General features: G+C 36.2%; 1 protein-coding gene and 1 non-coding gene across 2 annotated transcripts in view; both read left to right on the forward strand.

Moving 5' to 3' along the window:
* The first annotated feature begins 7,789 nt into the window (after positions 1-7,789).
* LOC149088694 (potassium/sodium hyperpolarization-activated cyclic nucleotide-gated channel 3-like) overlaps positions 7,790-21,492 on the forward strand; it is a 116,222-nt gene continuing 102,519 nt past the window's right edge. Inside the window, exon 1 of the mRNA XM_089248993.1 lies at positions 7,790-8,629. The gene's annotated coding sequence lies outside the window, so the exon portion shown is untranslated. The remainder of the gene's footprint in view (positions 8,630-21,492) is intronic.
* On the forward strand, positions 13,746-13,819 carry TRNAT-AGU (transfer RNA threonine (anticodon AGU)). Its single transcript has one exon. It is a non-coding gene; the product is annotated as a tRNA-Thr (tRNA).

The following is a 21,492-nucleotide window of genomic DNA, read 5'->3' on the forward strand; positions in this document are numbered from 1 at the left end:
CTTATTAATTACCAATTTAGTTTTGACAAATTGAATTCAATAATAAAAAGGGCTGAGCTCCTAGTTGAGAGCGAGAGCCCTTGATAAGAGGGGGGGGGGGGTTACTAGAAGAAAATATGGTCCAGGGGAGGAGGACATTGGCTAGGAAAGATAAAGAAACAATGATCTATACCTATACTATTTATATCACATTTTGTGTGGTTTCGAGTTTTTCTCGAAACCACAGTTGTGATCAACAGTCACTCGGTGACCAACGAGACAGTTAGATTACTGATTGCAAAGCTGAAAAAGCATAGACGCATACGCGATTGTTGATCAGTCAGCCGTTGAAAAATCTTGGACTGCAACGAATCTGCTAATTCAGTATCCAGTAATGCAGCTTGTACACTTCATGATGATATCAACGTTGATTCGTATCCTGCCAATTTATGGATGAACCAGTAGAAATAACCGGCACTGTTCTTGTTTTCAGTGAAGTAGCATAGCCATATCTTTGTTGTACTCTGCGTTAGGATATATATATTGATAATGACTGTGTATGTGAGAGAGGAAAAAATGATTGTAACCAAATTAAAGATACTAAAAAGTCGTAATAAGTGTTGAAAAAACCTTATTGTCATAAAAATGTAAAAAATTAAGTTACGTTCCTTTTCTCAGAAATTCAATTATACAGTATATAAGCAACTGTGCCGAAGTATGTGAAAAAAGGGTCTAATTTTTTTTACATCTGGTGTACACATTCCAAGAGAATCTTATATTTTGTCCTTACATTAAATAAAATCCACAACTTCATGTTGAAAGTTTGTTCATAGCTCACCCAGGTGTCGAAATAACGTGAAAAATTTCATAAATATCCCACCGGGGGGCGTTTTTATTGCTCGCATCTTGTAGCGCAGGACCAATTTAGTGTATGTAGACATTTTTTCCATCTCTCTATCTTTATTCATTCAAAAGTTATGAACATTTTAACATCTGCGAAGCCTCTTACGATCATTTGCTGCCTCACGGAATCATTTTGGGATACCCGGGAGTAAAAAGGATAAATATTTAAGAGAAATAAAAGCATGGGGAATTAATTCCACATAAACTTGAATAACTCTTGAAATGCGGCAGACAGAATCATGGAAGTAAGCTAGTGGTATAGTAACATGGGTATGCGCTACACGATGGGACTATCTAAAACACTCCCTGGTGATCATTTCCAGAACTTTTTACATCATCTGAAGATCTGGACATGTTTAATAAAAATTTAAACCACCATGGCGAAGTAATAGTTTCTCATGAAAATATAGTGATTATGAACAATGTGTATACTTATAGTCATTGAAAAAATTTGAGACTTAAAGATTAGTACCAGTTATTTTGCTTTCTATACGCAGGACTTAACACATAGAACTTTTACAAAATACAAATACAAATTGTTAATGTTTTCTTTTTTAATGTAATGTATGAATAGTTAACTAAAATAAGTTTATCAACTAATTCTTTCAATAACAAGAAATTTTTTGCCAACCGTTTTCAGTCGATAGAATTGATTTCTAATTTCTCGCTAAATTAATATTTACACGAAGAGATGCGATTTCATCTCTGAAATTACTTTATACCATTTGGAAACGGTAAGCAATCATTTCCTAGGATTGTAAACATATATTTGACAGTAGGTCATCTGCGCTGAGTCAGGTAAAATGTTTATAGCGCCATCTTGATGTCCATCTGGACATCTAGTTTTTCGGATTTAACAAAATATAGCTGCTTACGATAGTGTTATAAAGTAACTATAGAAAGATAAAGTTTTAATTGAAACCAAGGCCGTCTTAAGCCCAGGGCAAAGTGATTTTTTTTTCCACGAGTGATGAGTGCTATCAACCACTCGAGGGACCAGGGGATTGTAATGTGATCGACCTCTTCATAGTGAAACCTGGGTAACGCAAAATTTAGAACATTATACCTCTTGTCATTGTTTGGCGCCGCATAACCTTGATAGTTTTCACATGAATGAAAACTAAACTCTCCAATCCAATCCGAAGAGGCATATGCACCAATAAAACCAATTTTTTTTTAAACCAAAGTTTGGTTTTATTCGCAGTGGACCATCAAGGGCATGCAGAGCAAAGCAATGACAATCTACGCACGGACCCAGAGAAATGAATTAAGAGGCGATACATTGTGTAGGTTCGTTTGATTGCTCTGTGAAATACGGGACACACCAATTTCTTTCCATATTATTATCCAGCTCTTTCAAGGAGTGATTAAACCCCCCCCCCTTATTTCCCCTCTCTGGATCCTTACTGTGTGACAAGCGGTACAATGACTTGTGGTAGATTTTGCGTTACCCAGGTGGCACCACGTGGAAGCTTGCCACATTACAATCCCCCGCAACCTCGAATGATTTATAGTACATACCGCAGCAAATACGTCAGAAAAATATTTTCTCTTTTAGTGAAGCGCTGCTCAGCATTCTCTAAAACCACCCTCCACCGCTTTTGCTTTCGCGATTCGACCACACATTCTATGACTAAAAATGCTTATTGAGGTGATTTTATTACACCTCTCAAAGTTTTACCCATGAATTTAGGATCACCCTGTATAGGAAAAAAACATCCAGAAAGGATTTAGAACTCGCCGATGTTGCTTTGCACGAGGAAAATGAGCAGTGATCGATAATTCCGCAACGAATCCTATTATTAACGTTACAATTATCAATGCAGAATTCAGACCAACATTTTCGTTGTTACATCCAAGGTCATTGCACTTGCGTTTTATAGGAATTCAAACAAAATTTATTAATATCATCTACTAAGGTGGGGGGGGGGGGACACTTGGTCTTTTGTTTCACGGACCTCTTGTGCCAATAAGATGGAGGTCACGGACCCCTTTACAGAAAAATTTTCGATAATAGTATTCATTAGAAATTCTTCAGAAGAATGTTCACTAGTTGAGTGTGTGGTTTAGTAGTATAGAAGTATATATATTATTTTAAATTAATAAGTCAATTGTTTTCTCATCTAAGCTCACGGACCTCATAAAATCTCTCCAACAACCCTAAAGGGTCCATGTTCCCCTTGTTAAGAACCCCTGCGCAGCTTGAAATTTTCGAGAAGCAGGAATCAGCTGAGACCGTCACTTAACGATGTCATAGCAACTCTGCTATGATAACTAAGGTCACCTAGTTCGACTGTATTTTAATCTATTATAGATTATTTATTTAACCCTTTCAGTCAGGGATGAATTTATCGGCGGGTGAATCGGCCCTGGGCCTCCGAGTTGTGAAGGGCCTCGAGAAATCTTAATTTCAAAATTTTTCCTAGTTCAAGTGCGCACACGCACACACAATATTTTCTTATGCGCCCGTGCATCAAACTTTCGACCGTCCAATAATTACTATACACGTGATTCTTTGTGAAAACTTATACAGAAAGTGTTCGGAAAAAACAAGGATGAGATGAATATTTAATGAGTTATAACGTTTTGAATTTTTGTGACGTGTCATTTTTATAACGGTCAATCACGTGCCAAACAACCAACGAAAGTAAAATTCTTCCTCAGCAGAGCGTTGCAAACTTTTTGAAATTGAACCGAAATATTCAATCCCGTTAGAAGCCAAGAAAGTTTGTTTTTTTCCGTGATTGGCGCTTTATCATCTTCGTGTACAGTGATCTCAACCTCGTTATTACGAGCTACATTCGTCCACCATACTGGCTAATTTATCACCTGATTTGTACAGTGTTAGAAGAAATTGTTAGAACTACTGAAAAAAATTGTTAGCCCAAAATAATCACTTTTTGCCAAAATGTGGTAAATTGTTCTTCATTGTCAAGTCAAATTTTTTGAGGAAAGGTGCATACAGTGTATAGTGTTTGCTGCGTGATCATTTTCTTATGATGCCGTTTTAATCAGATTGTTACATGTTGATCAGTAAAACAAGGCTACATTTTTTGAGTTATTTTAAAATTTCATCGAAACTGTTACGCGTGAAAAGCTTCAACGACGATTGTCAAAAGGTATGGTAGCTTGTGACGAAGGTGAGAGACAGTAAAATAATAACAAAGATGTAATCAAATTAATTATTTTATCAATTGGCATATTCAAAATAATTAGTGGTTGCGAATTGATTATTCATCAATTCCCACCAAATTATACATGTTGTAATAAAGATTTTCCATTTTCTAGTGCTTGCAATTGATTTTTATCGCTTGAAATGTTAATAAATTCACTTTACCTTTTTACAAGAGACATTTTGACGGCTTCGAAATTCATTCCAGCTTACGTGATTCGCGCAGAACTTTGTCATTTTTTCAAATGATGTTTCATTCGGATGTGTATTTATAAGGGGTTGGTTGCCCCCAGCCCCTCTTAGCACAGCCGGACTTCAGGCTTTTTCCCGTTCTAGGCATTTCTAATTTTGCCGTCCCTGCTCTTAGATTTTGCTTTTTAATTTCTGTTCCCGAAAAATCATGCCCTGTCCCCTTAGCTCTCAATTTTCAAAATTAAGTCATCTCTTTACCGTTTGTTCTTCTAAATATGGTTTTGAGTATTGTTTCACGACAAACTTTTTTATAAATAAGATGCTGTAAAAATTTTTAAACTGTATTTGTTAGACTTCATCATGACAATCTGTGATCTATTTCCTTCAACAAACTTATTGTATTAATCAAGTTAATTATGTTGTGCAGAATTACAATCAAAAGCCGTGGCGCAACCATGGCCTCTACATCTAGGGTAGGGTCCCTAGACTACTACTTTACCGCACACCAACTCAGGTCATATATCGCCATACGGCAATTTCCAACCAGTGGAGTTGGGTGGGGAATGAGGGTTCCATCCATCGGGGTCGCTCCAGGCTCGGTAGGCAAAGAACTTGTTTCGACGTTCTACGCCCGGATTCGTCAATAGACTGGGATCTTCACAGGTCCTTAAATAGTGAATTTATCGGATAAAAAAAAGATAATTGTGTCGGGCCTCAGGGCTAGAGCCCTATCATCCCCTCCTCTGTGAGGAGGCATAAAAGCACCATGGGCCCTCCGGCCAAGTGATTTTTCTCAGGCTCTACCAGGCAAATTTACATGTATAATATGCTCTTCGAAAATTTCAACTATATCTCATTTTTGTGAGACTCCTCTTCTCTTGAGGCCGTGCACGAGTAGGCCCATGCGTTATGACGGCACTGCATGGATGCAAACATATAAATCTTCGGAACCTTATAAGTTGGAACTGGAAAAAAAATCTCATCTCGAAGTTGTTGGTGATGCTTAATTCATTTAAACGAGACAAATCAAATGAAATTTCTCAAATTTTGCGTATAACGATGGTGTAAAAATTTGAAAGTGCAGTCGCTCACACAATACAGGGGAAAAAAACTGGTTTTGATTTTCCCGATTTTTTTCCGTTAGGGTCATACTATTTTTATCCAGCTTCAAAAATGCCAAGTTGTACGTTTTTTTGTACCTTTGGTGAATTTGACAGTATTTAAGTGACGCAATCAATTTTTAAAGCGTTATAATCACTAATTGTTGGTCAAATAAAATCAAAAAACTGAACAAAAACACTTTTCCATATTAGTTTTTCACAAGGAATCACGTGTGTAATTTTTAGGCTGTCGATAGTTACCACCTCCTGTATATGTTACAGTAAATGTGGTAAATCAGGTTATTATGCATAATCGCCGAGCATTTTGGTAAGTTTGATAAATTTCCTTAAATTAGTCACTTTTACCCGCGATTATGTATAGTACCCAAGTGTCGCGTCGGTGGTAAACATGATAAATCTTGTACTATATGATATACTATACATGATAATTCATTGTATGTATTGTATGTATCGATATAATGCATTGTATCATTATATCCGAGTACAATCGTAAAATTTATTATCATTATATTGGTGTCCAACTATATTTATCACACATACTATAGACTCATTTGGAATATTTTTCATATTATCAAATTCCCCAATTACACTAGAGTATTATGCATAATCACAGATGAAGGCGACAAAATTTCAAGTATTTATGAATTTCACCAACGAAACTTGCTTAGTATGCATAATCCGTGATGAAACTAATGATGTCTTCAGTTTTTTTTTTTCAAATTTACCAACGACGCTTGGGTATTATGCATAATCTCCGGTAATGGCGATAAATATTTTAGTATTTATGAAATTTACTAATGACGTTTGAGTAATATGCATGCCGGTCAAAGTGATAAATTTATCAAACTTACCAAGACGATTGGTAAGTACGCATAATAATCGATTTATCACATTTGCAGTAACATATACATTGTGGGGTGTTGGTATTTTGAAGTATAAAGGATGTGTAACTACTTTACGATTACCTGTGGCGGTATATGATCGGAGGTAGTGTGCGGTAAAGTAGCACGACTATTAATATTTAAATATTAATTATTAAAATTCAGTTTTAGATGTTCCACTACTGTAAAGTGTTTACAGGAGTGGAACATCTTTCCTGTACAAGTGTTTACTGCATCACACTTTTGTGTAGTGCAGTGAAACACAATTTTCACAAATTGTTCCCTAACAAATTTGTATGGGAAAAAATTGTGGGTTTCTTTTAGATAACACAAATAAATATTCATTATTCTGCATTATTCAACATATTTGAATTCGTATTTTTCATTTTCATTGTAAGCGTTCTTGCGCTGAAGAAACTTTCTATTTTTTCAATGTTCTCAAGAACATTTTAACGGTTTTGGGGTATATTGGGGCTGCTGATTTTGAAAATGATGTTGGTTTTGCCGAATTGGCTGTAGTTTTTGAGATGATGCATACTCTCAACATTTAAATATAGTCTGCAGCCATTAATTTTTTCATCAAATTTTTATTTTGAATTTTTCATTTATTTTCCTATTGTACGTATTATTGCATTTATTACATCATCAGACATCAGCGGTCTTTATTATTGATTCACATTTCGGATAGTTCCAATGTGATTTGGTATGCTGCTTATATATTACTATTGAAATTTAATTTTCACTTTATCTCAGAAACTAGAACCAATCTGACAAAATTAATGCCAGATTCCGAATCAGTGCCCCAAAATCACTCTAAATCATGTAAATATGTTTGAGAACAAAATCAGTGTTGACTAGTGTAATTTTTTGAATAAAAGACAGATTTTTTTTTGAGCCTTAATTAGAATTAAAATTACCTACCAAAAATTTTTCATGATAAATATTTTATTTTTCATAATGCGGTATTGAGAAAGGGTTAATATTTATTTTGTAAGTAATAACTCAATAAAATTATCCAAATCTTAAAAAAAAAACAATTTTGATCCATCCGTGGCTCTCGTATCAAACCATTCACGAGCACGCAATCAGGCCCAGCCTCTCTCTCTTTTTTTACCACTCACGCATCCTCCCACACATACATCTCCTACGCTTCACATACATACGAAAAAACAACCCCTTGCATACCTTACTTTTTTTTTGAGAGAGAGAGAGAGAGAGAGAGAGAGATCTACAACAACTTATCCACAAAAGACATAATTCCTTGACTAATGTCACGGCGTTTTCCGCCAAGGACGTGGGAAAGGCGCCGGAGTTTTTTGGGGGGCTTAAAACGAAAGAGAGGCGCAGGGATACATATTCCTTTTAAATATAAAAGGGAGAATGCGATGATGGAAAAAGGTAGTGCGCGGGCGGTGTGATACACCTCTCTCTCTCTTTCTGTAGGATGAACCGCACCACTCTGGGATGCTTTTGCGCAGGAACACATCACCCACTTTATACTCTTGATTCCTCCGCCGCCGCTCACCAGAACATTTCTTACGTTGGGGGCCCGTTGCTGTCCGTTTGTTCACATCTTCTTTGTCCTTTGGGTGCGGCTCACACACACACACGCACCATCTCTCACAAACACGCCTCTCTCTCTCTCTCCTCCCGCCACCCTCTATCATACTTTCTTAAGAAAATAACAATAATAGCCTCAAACTCTAAAAGATCTCTCAACCCTCTGTAACCCTCCTCTATATTAACCCTCTGACTTAACACTCTTCCCCCATCAACCACGACGGAGTTGTGTTGATCTTGATCTTCTCACCAAAGGCACTTTGGTCAAGACGGGCAAAAAGGATATCGGTCGTCGTCACATCGAAAGGAAAGCCAAGAAGATAATAATAACAACACACACACACACAGTGTTAATACCATCATCATCAGGTGCCGGAGACCGAAGCTGACTTTGACGAAAGAAGAACCATCACTACTGAATCGGATCCATCGAGGAGGAGTTGGTCGTCGTTGTGCCGTTCTTTTTATGGATGCGTAATACGATGGAGTGCGAGACTCAGGGGGCGGATCCGAGACGCAGGGATTCGACCCCCTTTACGAGTCAGTGTTGAGGAGTCAGACTCCCCGTCAGCCACGACACCCTTACATTCAGCCGTCATTGATAAAGGGGCGGACAATTCTGTAGTGGTAGGTGCCTTGGATTCCTCATCGTCATCAGCAGGCCGGCCGCCCAACAACAACAACAAAGTCCAACAGCAGCAACAACAACAACATCCATCAACAACTCTTTGTTCTCACCAATTTGCCTTGTCCTCAGGTTCCATATCATCCACATCGTCGTCGTCGCCTCAATGGCGTTCTTCTGGATGGGAAGTCGTTAGGTAAGTTCATTTAGAAAAAAAAAAATTTCAAATTAAAATTGATATTGTTTCCAATTCTCTTTTTTTGGATGAAGTATGAGTTTGGGGGAAACAAATTTCCAACGCTAAATCAATTTCCCTCCATCATGAAATGTGACATGTGTGTCTGGTCGAGTTTAAAAGTCTCAACTTTTGTCATTCTTCAAGGTCAGCAAGTCAAGATGCGATTTTTCCTTGTTCCAAACGTCAGCAATTGATTTGGAACAACAACAAAATTATTATGCGACTATCCACGTTGCGATGATATAATTTTAAATACGCTTCAGCCAAAAAAAATTTCGAAAAATACGTGTTATAAAATATTTCTGAATAAATTTCAAAATATCGGTACTGTATATGCTCCAGAATATTGTACGCATAAAAGTTCATAAATCATGAAAATTTCATCTATATCACCTTTATTCGAAGTTGGTAAACATTACTCATGGAATTCCTAAGCTAACCATAACCTTAAACATGATATAACTATGAACAATGCCTCTCAACGGATGGGCCAACGAAGTCCGAGTCGAATTGGGGGTTCCTAAAATTGTTGAAGATATTTATCAATACGGATATACAAATTGGACTCAAGGGGGCCTAAAAACTGCTTCCTGCTTCTTCCCCGGACCCCAAAACGTGTGAAGATTATCTTCACTGTGAGAAAATTCTGAAATAACGTAAAAAATATTTATTCAAAATTTTGGTCAAAAAATTATAACTCAACAAATAATATGGCTAAAATTAGATGAAATTTTTTTGTGCATAAAAGTTATTATCTTATTGTACTATTTTTATGTAAAATCATTAATGAAAGTGCAATATTTTATCACGAATTATAACAAGAATTAGGCACAGTATTTTATAAAATGTATTCACCAAAAAAATATTTTATAAATAAGTATTTCATCGAAAATTCTAAAAATATTCGCTTATAATTCTTGTAGGGCAATTGTATATAAAATTTAGAACTCTAAATATACTTCAGTCTGGGGCCCCGAATTGGTTAAGCCTTACCCTTATCATGAGAAAGCTCTCTTCAAATGTCCGTAAAAATTTTATCCATAAAAATTTACATCAAATAATTGTGATTCTTAAATTTTTATAAATAAGCATAACACGTAAAAATTATAATATACTCCATTATTTGTATTTATTATTAATTTTAATGCAATACACACACATTACACAATATTTTATCAGAGAGATTCCTAAAGTGCCTCTTGATCCATTATATATATTCTCGAATGGGAATTGCCTGTAAAATCTGACTAAAGGTATAATTTCTAATTAAATTTTATGAAAGAAGAAAGAAATACATTTTATGAAGTTGAATCTTAAGGAAAAAGATTTCGAGATTAGATAAATCAGACGGTTTTCTCAAAATGTATCAACGGGGATGCTATGATGATGCTTTGGCTTTGCGAAAGATTTTAAGGTTTAATAATGTTAATTTCTTCGGTTATCCCATAATAATTGCTTGAACAGTTCAACAATATTGCGAGTTCATCTTAGATATTTTTGCAAGTGGGTTTTCCTTAAGAAATCTGTTTTCAAATAGTTTGTTTGCTCTCATTTTTAAGGTCAGTCTGAACGAACACTTCTTTTTTTGTTTCCCATAACTTCTTACCACAACCGGCACTTTTTAAATATTAAAAAACTAGAAATTTTTAAATATTAATTAATGCAACAACATAGGGACCTATCATATTAGACACATAAAATAATTTAAAAATAAAAGAAGAAAGGTTATAAACACTTATAATCTTTTGTTGTCGTTGTTGGCACATGGGGCGTGAGTTATGCAAACACCAAACATGGCCCCCGCTCTGATCGATTGGTAAGGGACAATCCTAGGTTGTGGTGTCGCAGGGAATTTTACTCTAATAGGGTTGTTAATAAATGAAATAGCTTACTTCCGGGGTAGTAAATTCTTACACAGCTGACACGTTTAAAAAGAAGTATGATGAATATATTGGGGGGAATCGAGAATCTATCCATACTTAGAATAAGACAACCATAAATATTTTCATGGGCATTGTATAATATTTTATCATGTATATATAGTTTTTAGTTTTTTTTTTATAATTGCATTTTTAATTTGGTTTCTATATTTTAGTAATGTATGACATCCATATTTGTTATGGGCATCTTTTTCTCAGCCACCTGGTTGGGAATTTTTACTGTTGGCCTTGTATTTATAAAGCGATTACATTTAAATTTTATCATAAGCGTTTTTTAATTAGGAGTGTACCTTTGACAGAGTACAATCAGCTCTTTCTCTATTGTGATTCTGAACTACATAACTTGTTATTTTCAAGCTATTTCGCCAAGTGGTGATATTATAAAACATGTTAAACTTTAACACAGTGAAACGAAACCTCTATATAACCATACCCTATGGACTCAGAAAAAATATCGTTGTACAGAGGGATTTTCGTTATATTGAGAGGTAATATTACCATAATGCGCTACAAAATGTAGGTTGTTATTTGCATTTCTTCTAGGTTGGCATTGTTAGTTCAACCAAAAAATACACAAGTATTTATTTGCAAGAAATTTTTTTATTTAATTAGTTAATTAATAAAATCGAGTTAGATGTGCTTTGCCCCTGTATACACGTTTACTGTATCACAGTTTTGTGTACTACTCAAGAAATAGCTTCACGGCAAAGTCATAAATAGTTTCTGAGGGCACGTTGCACAAAACACTGAAGTTATTAGATGCCCTCAGAAGAACAAAAACTAGTTATGAATTTAGATATACGTATATTAAAAGCGATTTTTAGCGAAATATAATGAAATATCGTTGTAGTGATATCAAAATCTCTTAAAAAATACCGTTATGGAGTATTATATTATCGTTATCGTAGTAAAGGCTACCGTTGTATCGAAAGGAGCTTATCATTAGACTGTAGGCAATTCCACAAACGAAATTTAAATAATTACCGTTGTAGAGGGATTTATTGTTATATTGAGTATCGTTCTAGCGAGGTTTTCCTATATATTTTTGATTTGGAAAGAAATTGTCTGAATTTTTCTATTAACTTTCGCTGTTTTTACTTGCGATATGACCTCGTTTTAATCATAAATATTTCATGCAAGCTTTAGGTTTTTTGATGGAAACAAAACAATACAAATGGTCATACTGTATCGTTACGGGGGAAAAAAAACACGTGGTATATTGTGTCAATTATTCAGTGGTGTTGTTCTTGACCACTTCAATTAGGTCTAGTGCACTTGAATTTCGATTCTCACAAAATGATTCCCCCCTCGCACTCGACAATGTAAATAAGTCTCACTTCGAAAAATCATTGCACGAAGAATTAATGGCTAGAACAGTGAAATATTTTCAGATTGAAGCTCCTCTGAGATTGCTTTTTTGCACCCATAATTAAAAACCATTTCCTTTATAGACGCAGGTCGAACAATTTCTTATTATTTTTTTCTGTTTCATTATAGAGGGAATATGAGTAACAAGCATATATACATATATATGTATGTATAAAATTACTTCTTTTATCCCTTGATGGAGCTACGGTTACATTAAATACATGGTAATGCACTAATGTTACTCATTCTATGAAATTTTATTTGTTTTTCAATATCTAAGCTCGGTAATCGTCTCACTTCGGCTATAGCGTAAATAGTCTTTGGTCCCGACGGATCCCCAAATAAATGCTTATGAACTTTGCTTTCACACATCAACGTTGTAGACTTTTGCATTCGGTTTTTGGGGCGTTTCTCCCAAGAATGTTTCAGAATTTGAGCTCATTACATTGAAGAAATTGTCTTCATCATATTTCATTGATAAAAATGGCACTTAATTAAATAAGAGGATTCGTAACATGATTGTCGATCTTTGATCATTTCTCTTCCATTGAACTCGAGAACATTGTTTCTAAAAGCCGTGGATTCATTTTTTATTAGTATATGGTATATAGGGTGTCTTGTGCTAATACGGGCTTTATCTTATCAACCGTGTGTCGTAGAGGTATAGTTTCAGCTTAAAAAATGCTCAAAAGGCATTCAAAAATTACTCTGTACCAGTTTTGAGAGTGAAAATACAGTGTGTAACAATATAAAAAATATAACTTTTTATACGATATCCAGCCCTCTAACTTCCAATTGAAAAGTTCTGTCCCTGTCTCTTCTGAGGCTACCAAGAAAATCCAAGTTTCCAAGTGCAATATTCGCTGAGATATTCGAATAAACAAATCGTAGAAAAGTTGGGAAAGGATAAAATAATAAAATGAGAAGGAACGTTGTTCCTTAGTTTTCAAATTCCAATATCTTAGCCAGTATTGCACTTAGAAGCATAGGAATTTTTTCTGTTGGCGTCAGGAGATACGGGGCACCAACTTTCTAACGGGAAGTTAAAAATAAGGGGACCGTATAAAAATTTAGATTTTTTTTTATTTCACGGCACACCGCATTTTCACTCTCAAAACCGGTACAGGGTATATTTTGAAACCCCGTTAAGCAATTTTTAACTTGGAATCACATACCTCCACGACGGACGGTTGATGGGATAACGGTCGTTCTAGCACTTACGGGATACCCTGTATAGTGAAGTATCCTTAAAAAACTAAAAGTACCTTTTTCGAATATCAGGATCTTTAATGCTGTTATCCCTCCAATCTTTGTCTTTCATTTGAAATCAATTCAAGAATTCATATTAGAGCCTATTTGAAGTTGAAAAACTCTTGCTTATCGTTTTTAAAATATATTCAGGTTTTTAAATGGTCTTTTTTCTCTGCATCTCTCTCTCTATATATATATATATACAAGAACCATCTCCCAGGGGTGGTAAAAGCTTTGTTTATGCCTGCATTATTTATTTTACTGTGGAAAAAATGATTTCGTGATGGCATCTGTTAATATATTTCAAACCAGAAAATCCAACCTCGGTTTTTACGATACAAAGACACATTCTTGCGGTCTCTTGAATGTCGTCATGAACGAGTTTAAAATCTATTGTCAGGATACTATTTTTTCACCCCAATTTACGCATGTTGGATATGGCCCCCCCGATTGTCATAATAGAAAGAAAAGCTGCCCGTTTAAATGATTTTCGGTAAACACACGGAACGCAACGTGGCGCCGTGGCTTAGTTGATTAAAGCGCCTGTCTAGTAAACAGGAGATCGTGGGTTCGAATCCCACCGGTGCCTCGCGGAGGAGCTTTTTAACGAAAGTAAGGTGCTTTGCATCAGTCCGGATTTGTGAGCGGTTCTATCACTATATACATGTCATAAAAATTTGAAGAAACATAATATTTGATTAATATTTTTTTGTAACTAAAAACAAATAAATTACGTCACAATTATCTTTATCATCTATAACAAGGTTGTTCAACCTTTTGGGGAGTGCGCGCCAATTCATTAGTTTGAAAACGGGCCACTTGATAAAGTGATCTCGAACTGTGCCGAACAGGGCCGTAACTGGTGGTGGTGGGGGGGGGGGAGACAACTTCCCCGGGTGCCGAAATTTAGGGGGCCGCAGTTTTCGGTGGGAAAAAGAACACCGTTACAAAATTATCAAATTTTGAAGTTTTCGGGGCGGGAAAATAATGTTTGCCCCGGGTGGGGCAAAAATCCTAGTTACGGCCCTGGTGCCAAGGGCCACTTGAGTAATCTGGAACTTAGCCGCAGGTCACTCAAGTGATCTGTAAATTTGTTGCGGTGCACAAAGTTACCTAGGAATGTGCTTTGGGCTGCTTTAGGGATCTGAAACTGTGCCGCGGGTCATTTAAATGAGCAGTAAGTATGGCGTGGGTCATTCAAGTGATCTGGGAATATGCCGCGGTGATGTGTTAGCATCCGCTGGTCACTCAAATGGACTGTAAATGTGCCGCAGGCCGCTTAATCACTCTGGAACTGTGTCTTAGTGATATTTGTAAATATTCCACGGGTCAATTAAGTTATCTGTTTGAGTGATCTGTGAATGTACACTTAAGTGATTTTTGGGAATATTTTCTGGACCAATCAAGTGATGGGGAACTACACCACGATTCACTTGAATAATCTGGAAATGCGCCGCTTTGTTAATTTTTACAAAATTAGGTTTGAGGCCATATCGGATGACTCCGAGAGCCACATTTGATCCGCGGGCCCATTGGTTGAGCATGTATGATCTATAATTTTGTAAAAAAACGATATAAAAGGGATCTTTTTTTTCTTTTTTTCGTTTACGAAAGACTTCAACTTCTCACGATGTTTAAAACTTTCAAAAATGTTTCGGAAATAAAATAATCTTGTTTTAGAATATTTTAGATCGAACGCTCGATCGATCGGTGATCTAATTTTTTTTTTTAATCCATTTTTCGGAAGATCTTAAACTAAATCAAATCAGGTTATAGAAAAAAGAAGCAAAAAACGATACATGGATTTCAAATCTGCTTTTTTTTTCCCCCTTTTGATATGAAAATGAAAAAAAAATTAAAGGGGGATACTAAATTTAAAAAGAAAGAAGAGAATATCCCCACTATATATATAACGCGAAAATATTTCATTACGTACTTGTGTTCGAAAAATTATTCTTTAAAAAAAAAATTTGTCTCGAAAAGTACGTTTGATGATTTCTAAACGTTTATTCCGTCGATGGAAGCGCAAATGAGATTTTTTCAGCTCTTTCCCCGAAAATATTCTTGAACATTGCACGGAAACGAAAGATATTTTTCTCATGTGATTTTAATGTTCAGTTAATTTACTTTAGGTCATTAGAAAAACAAAAAAAAAATGAAATTCACACTTTTTTTTCTTTCTCGAATCCGTGTAGTATGGAATGAAAAGAAATTATAGAACTTTTAAGGTCAAGGGCAAGACATTTTATAATTAAAAAAAAAATTTAACAAAGTTTTATGAACTCTCCTCTAGGAAAATTCTTTTAATATTGGCAATTTTTTTAAGGAATCCATGGGATCTTGATGAAATATTATGCTATGAAATATACACAGTCGAGTCATGTTATTGTGAAATCTCGAGTTGGTATCCGGAATTCCACACTTGGGTAGTGAAGGCAGGAACTGATGGCCTGGAAGTGACCAATAAGCTTGGATCCCACAATGACTGGGTCTAGGCATCGTCCTCGGGCTTCAAGGGAGCAATAATTTATGGCTCTTAATACAAAGGCCATAGAATAATGACGGAACGGGAGGTTTTTTCGCCCACACCAAGCGTCTTCCTTTGAATTTTCTGGAAAAGTACGGTTTTTCTTGCGGTTGCCGATAACATTTTGCGGTTTACGGTTCATGTCCAACAAAGACTTTTTATTATCTTTTACCTTAATTATCTTACCATGCGTCATGACCCAGTCATTGTGGGATCCCAGCTATAAAATACTGGAATATTTTTCTTAGTGAGAATTAAAATGATATAGATCTAAACTGACTGCAGTACATTGCACAGGTACTGAAGAGTGCCTGATTTTGATAATGGTTCTGTAGAGTGGTGGTATTGAAAAACTGTTCCGTAAACTCCTGGGAGTTTCCGGAAGAGCTTCTTTAGAGGGCGGGAGAGGGTGGTCCACGGGATTAGTTTTAACCCCTTGACGTACAACACGTTTAGCAACAAATTCGGATGATCTATAATTGATGAATCAGCGATAAATCTGGTAACCTTGTCCTAACCTAATCGCACGTTATAAAAAAGGAAGAAAAAAAAAGTAGAAAAAGCAAGAAAAATAAATAAATAGGAAAGAAAAACACAGTTATAATAGGTAAGTGGATAAGAGAGTATACAGTGGATTTCTCTTTTCATCTTCATCCTACGTGTTCTCTTTCGCTTTTACATGCATACATATGTGTGGGGGGAAATTTCATTATCAGAGAAGTATAGAAAAACATTGGAGGAAAAGAAACAACATCAGTTCACGGGGTCATAATAAAGCTTCGCGATGGTGAGAGGACAGAAAAGAAAACACAGAAAACTGTATTGAATGTAATCCTCTGGCGTTTGGACAAAATATTTCGTCCGTGATCGTAAAGGGGTTAAAACAAAGCAGAAATTAGAATGAAGACAAATTCAATGGTTATGAGATGGTGTGGGGAATCTTCATTTCTCTCGCTGTTGGCCTACAGGTTTCAGGGGTAAAAGCTAATTGAGAACAAGACTGTACAGTAGAGAGTAACTACGGAGTTAATTCTAAATATGCTCGATTTTGTTGAAGTCTGAAAATATAGGTGGCCGGGGAAGTCTCGATCGGACTCCTTTGATTTTCAAACATTTTTTTGGTCAAATAACGTATTGCATCACCGTGGCAATAGGATAATACGTCTCAAAGAATACAATCAATATTTGTGTGCAATGCCTTCTTAACGTATAGGCCAACCCGGGCATAGTAGCTCGGTGGCTTCGAGTGCATAAGGGGGTTTACTGATGATTAGATTTGGTAGCATGATGTTCTAGAGTAAGAATATATAAATTTGTAGGCGGTAATTCAAGCTAAGTAGGGGAGCCCAAAAAGATCACTTTGTTCGGGACCCATGTCACTGCACAGTCTTGGGTATATCTTGGATCTGCGAACGGTAGCTTTATAATCGAGAGCACTCTTGAACAAAAAAAATTGCAAAATGTCATTTCTCAGATGGTAACACTGCCATCACCAATATCCACACAGCGATGGTTAGAAAATCTATTCCACAAAGCATGAAATTTGATCCCGTCGAAGATGGCAACTTTTTGAAAATCAGCATTCCAATTGTGTTACCATCATGCAAATTAGTCTTTTATGCCGATGGACCTCCGTTACTATGTGCGTTTTGTGTCACAATCCGTCTGCTTTAGTGCTCCATATATGCACTAGCAGATGTCTTATAGGCTCCCCCCACCCCCGGAACTGACGACACGTGAAGTTTTGTAACTTCAACGTATTGTTCGGCCCTGAAGCACCATCTAAATAACGTTTACTTCTTACATCAATAGGATTTGGTGCTGTTTACATTGATTATTTATTTCGGTGCCACTTGTCCGGTTACGATACGCTTTAACACCGTTTTTGTATTTTTGGGGGAAAAAATTCTCAGATCTTCATTAAGATCCTTTTTCTCATTGCAGAGTCGCCCTTACGGGTGTGTGACCTGGGGGGGGGGGTAATACCAGCCCCCTTTTTAAAGTAACGATAATTTCTTTCATAAATTCTAAAAAACTGCATTTTCATTTAGAAAGAGTTGAATTCTACATTTTCATGTGGAAAGAAATAATTCTGGAATTATTTCGTTCATAAATTTTGAATTTCCATCTTATCTGGAATTATTAACAACTTCTACAATTTTTAGAAATCTTAATCTACTTCCTTTACGCCATATAATGCTCTTTTTCGTATTATTCTTTTCTTAAACCGTAATAAAGGCTTATACAGTTTAAAAGATAATGTTTCCGAGCGAAGACCTCATATGATTTACCGTATTCCTACTTTTAGGAAAGAAATTTTTTGTAAACATTTTTATTATTTAGCTCCGAAATTATATAATTCACTACCACTAAAAAATATGCCCACACAACGAGGCAATTTAAAAAATCATTATTCAAATTATTAATTTCAATAGACGATGTAGACTCTTATTTTGACCTTTAGGAGGAGCAATAAAATTTATTCAATTTAGCTCTGCCACTTTAATTATGTATATTTTTTCAATTTAAAAAAAAATTGTTCTTGTTTGTGTTTGTCTATGTATGTGCGAGTTTAATTTTTTTTCATATATTTTTTATCTAATGTTTTGTTTTATTTCACATTTCTCGCCATGCATTAAGAACTTTGTCTGTTTTGTGTTTGTGTGTTTTTTCGTTCTTGATTTTTCATCTTTACGTATTTTTTTTATTTGACAGTGATAATTTTGTCTCTTTTATGTTGTAGCTTTATATATTTTATTTATTAATTATCATGTAAATTTTCTATCATCCGTACGGGCATCACAGCCTCTGGATGATGCCGCTGTGGTGGTCGAGTGGTTATAGTGACGGACTCGCGATGCGAGGATCCGGGTTCGAACCCCACAGTGGTGGTCGGCTGAAGTGGTTTTTCTGTGGTTCCCAACTTCAAGGCGCGAATGCGAGCCGATCTCCCCGTTAAAAAGTCTCGCCACAGAAAGCAACAGGTCTACAACGTTACAAATATTCAATCATTACACTTCACTCACAATTTGAAGTATAAATTGCAGCACTGAAATATCATACACAACACTAGCTACACACTCAGACTGTTAGGTGTACACACTCACTTTGTTCCAGACTCTGCCATGAAGCTGGGCTGGAAGAGATCTCGGCAACGGGATAAGTCCGGTGGCAGAGACCCTGGCGTTCATTCATTCAGCCTCTGTATGATAAATATGTTTTTTTTAACTAATCTAAATCTCTGTATGTTGGAAATGAATAAATTTGATTTTATTTAATTGAAATTCTCATCTAGTTGCCTTCTTAAATTTGAATTTTAATCAATTCTGGGATTTAAGAGTTACTTACCCCCCGACCTAGCGAATGCGATTCACCATACGGGGTTCCCCGGAGGAAGCATTTATTTTCTCAATTTAAAAAAAAAATTACATATGTTAAAATATATATACATTCTATACCATTTTGGGATTTATATATGACATGATGTCGCTCTCATCATGTATATATATATATTTATTTATAGATAGATCTAGAGATAGAAGGCCTCTGCACTGTTAGCCATAAGCGTCATTCAGACTACCTAGCACATTTTGAAACACAGCATCCTATTTAGTTTCTTCTTATTTTGGCGTAGAATTTTCCTGATTGGTTCACAAATAACGCACAGTGATTGGATGTGGGGCATAGAAATCACCAATTTTGAGCCCGATCATTTCTTTTCCTCAAAACGATGATACTAGCACGAGCAGGGAATTTTTTTCTCCCCCCTGAATATTCTGAGGGAAAATAGACTACTTACCGACGTCACAAGTAGCGTGCGGAGGCCTTCTATCTCTAGGAGGTGCTGCATATATACGCTGTTATAATACAAGAGCGTATATATGTTTTATAATGAAGGGAAAAAAAATCTCCACCTTCTCTACACTTAGTGGTGAGAGAGCGCTCGTCCGGCAATGCGACTCCCGATAGAGGCAGAGATGAGTGTTTTCATTCCTTAAAAAATCAACATCTGAAAAAATAAATATCTTCACAACAACTAGTTTACTGTTTATCGTGAATTCTGGGATTTTTCGTCAATTCAGGGATTTTCATTTTCAATTAATTTTGGGATTTTGATTTTTAATTAATTTTGGGATTTTGATTTTTAATTAATTTTGGGATTTTGATTTTTCATCAATTCTGGAATTCTGAACTTTCCTCAGTTCTGAAACTACAGTATTTCTTTCATTTGTTTTAAATGTTCATCAATTCTGAAACTATTTCATTTATTTTAAATTTTCACCAATTACAGTATAAAAGCATGTCTTTCATTTGTTCTAAATTTGCAACAATTCTCTGAAATTATTTCTTGCATTTGTTCCGAATTTTCATGATTTGAATTTTCGATTCCCCTCTCTCTCAGAAGAAAGAAATCATGAAGGGGGGTGGGGATGAGGGATCCTGCTATTATTTTCTCATCGGGCCCCGCGTCTTTTAAGGGCGGCCCTGGCTCGTTGATGAAATCCACGATAAAATCACCAAGGACTGCCATCAATTCATAAAAAGGATGCTGGGAGATGATAAATCAAAAAGGTGAGGCCATCTCTATTTTAAGGACCATCGTTATATATTGATGTTAATTTTTTTTTTCTGCAGTTATTAGATAGCTTTTACTGTCACTACTTTTGACCAACCCGGAATGTAACTCCCTGGCCGGGCCGGAAGGCGATTCCCAGCGATTACTCTCAACCCCCCCCTCTGCATGACAAGGGTACACGTATGTGAGGCCAGAAACCTCGATTCTAATAAAAAGCATCATTAACGAGTGTGTGTGTTTTTTTTTCTCCCGTAATGAGCAACCGCGTGGCCATGTGACTGACGGAAATCGGATCGATATTCTTTCTTCGAGGACACAAGCCTGATACAAATTGAAAGGCCGGTTAGTGAGTGACCTTCTATTTTTCCTATGATCCGGGAGAAATGGGAGTTCTAAGAATGAATGACCTTGTGTGTGACCTTGGTGCTTGCGACTCTTGTTTTCTCTGTTCGACATTTAAGGAACTTGAGTGTGAACTCGTGAAAACTGATCGTTGAATTTTCATTTTGGACAGGATTGTTCAGCATTTGTTCAACCCTTTCAGTACTGACGGTACTTTAAGCAGGGCCGTCATTTCAACTTTTTCCGGGGGGGGGGGCAAAGAACATGTACTCGATGCATGTATATATATATATACCATTTTCGGTGTATTTTCAAAAGCCGGGGGGGGGGCAACGGCCCCCCTGACCCCCAAATGACGGGCCTGATTTTAAGGTACCACCAACTTTTTAACCATCGTAACATCCCTTACATGCGTTGTTGGGAGTTGGTATTTTTGAAGTATAAAGGTGTTGTATAACTACTTTATGATTACCACCAAGTGTGGGACAAGTAGTTTTTAAAATACCTCAATCAATTAAATTCAGTTAGACGCTTCGCCCTTGTAAAATTTTTTATTACTACTACTCCTACTACTAAACCACTCATGCTTCTCATCCATATTCCTCTGCGGAACTTTTAACGAATGGGTACATGTTGGAATGTGCGTATACGTGTTATGAAACTAACGTCAAGTTTGTCTCTTTGTAATGCTGGTTATGTGTAGTGCTGCCATCTGCCATCGGTTCCTCTAACTACGAGTGAAGTGTAATGATTGAATAACTGTACCGTTGGAGGGCTGTTGCTCTATGTGAAAATAATTGCGTCCAACGTGGGGCAC

The sequence above is a fragment of the Pholcus phalangioides genome, unplaced genomic scaffold (assembly GCF_987345545.1).
Source record: "Pholcus phalangioides strain wild (caught in Gottingen) unplaced genomic scaffold, Ppha-v1.0 ptg000003l_1, whole genome shotgun sequence".
Lineage (NCBI taxonomy): Eukaryota > Metazoa > Arthropoda > Arachnida > Araneae > Pholcidae > Pholcus > Pholcus phalangioides.